Below are 1,868 nucleotides of genomic sequence, written 5' to 3' on the forward strand. Positions count from 1 at the left end.
TGAACAGCTGGATTTGGCTGCTAAAGTTGCCGAATTCTTGAAGGTTATTTTCCGATAGTATTGTGTTGTTTTCAGTTTAGCTTAAATCTTACCGAATAGGTGCTTTACAGTCTTACATGGAAGTCCTAATAGAAAATGTGTTTGTTTGTAATATTTGATATATTAATCATCTTCTCTTTTCGCTAAGTCAGCCTGGGATTACTCTAAAGCATGCCAAAGAAGGAACTGAGAGCTCAACCTTTTGGTTTGCACTTGGTGGAAAACAGAATTTTACCAGCAAGAAGGCTTCCTCTGATACTGTCAGGGATCCTCACTTATTCTCATTTTCGTATAACAGAGGTGAATATTTTATATGTGGTGTTTTACTCATATTTTCACATTTATCTGAGAAGTTGAGCATTTCCAGTATTCTAACTGTATCATTCTCTTTTAAAATGTGTCTGCCTGGATCCGCGCAGGAAAGTTTCAGGTGAGATATTGGCGAAATTATACAACTTTTTTTACACGAGATGCTGTTTTGCGNTTAACAGTATGCTCTGCAACAGGTTGAGGAGATTTACAACTTCGCTCAAGATGACCTCTTGACTGAGGATATATATTTACTTGACACCCATGCTGAAGTTTTTGTCTGGGTTGGTCACTGTGTTGAGACCAAGGAAAAGCAAACTGTATTTGAGATTGGCCAAGTAACTATTTCCTTATCAACTTTGCTTCCCGTTTAGCTTCTCTCTTCTATTTTGTACTTTTATTCATTGAGACAGTCTATGGGCAGAAATACATAGATCTTGCTGGATCCTTAGAAGGCTTGTCTCCTAAAGTTCCACTCTACAAAATCAATGAAGGGAACGAACCGTGCTTCTTCACCACTTACTTTTCTTGGGATTCCACTAAAGCTATCGTAAGATTTCTTGCCCTTGGTATATGTTCAGTTTCTATTGTTTCAGTGGCTTGAATGAAAATGTGTCTGTTATCAGTGAATTGCTAGATAGGCACTTGGTGTTGAAGACGGATTTAGCTAAGATAACTCTGATTATTGTACCTCATGGACTTTCCTTTACGTTTACCCTTTTCTATGATATAGGTACAAGGAAACTCATTCCAGAAAAAGGCAGCATTTTTATTTGGCACTCACCACGTTGTGGAGGTACTACACATTTGCAAATTCAGTTTGGTTTGGACAATGGAAAAGACACTCTTACTACTTTCCGGCTACTTGAATTCATGAGATTTTTCCTTTTTCCACTGCAGGATAAGTCTAATGGTGGGAACCAGGGACCAAGGCAAAGGGCTGAAGCACTAGCTGCCTTAAATTCTGCTTTTAATTCTTCTAGTAACAGGCCTACCTATTCGGTAAATAACTATACTCTTTACCAATGTTTCTTAGATATAAGTGAAATATCTGATCAATATTTTATTTTAGTTGGCGAAAAAAACAAAAAATGGCTTTGATTTAGTTTACCATAAGTTTACTAGAGTAATGGACACTTCAATGACCCTATTTGTACAAACCAATCTATGACCATTTAGCTGCTAAATCATCCATCTGGATTGAACAAATTTCCAGCCTTCTAGTTCAGTCCCATCCTAAATCCAACCAAATTCAGAGAGTATAATTCTTTACAAATTTCTCAATACAATGACTTACAGATTTGTTTCAGTGTAGACTAAAGCTGCTTGAACACATTAACGGGGTTCATCTTGAGTTCTTCGTTTGTTTTTAGCCGAGCCTTACCCCATTACAAATAAAGCTCTACTTTTGTATGTTTAGCAAGTCCACTTAGACAGTCTTCCACTTTAACTGCAGAGCCAGGACAGATCAAGCGAAAGTCACGACGGCCCAAGACAGAGAGCTGAAGCTTTAGCCGCCT

This window comes from Camelina sativa, chromosome 6 (genome assembly GCF_000633955.1).
Source record: "Camelina sativa cultivar DH55 chromosome 6, Cs, whole genome shotgun sequence".
Lineage (NCBI taxonomy): Eukaryota > Viridiplantae > Streptophyta > Magnoliopsida > Brassicales > Brassicaceae > Camelina > Camelina sativa.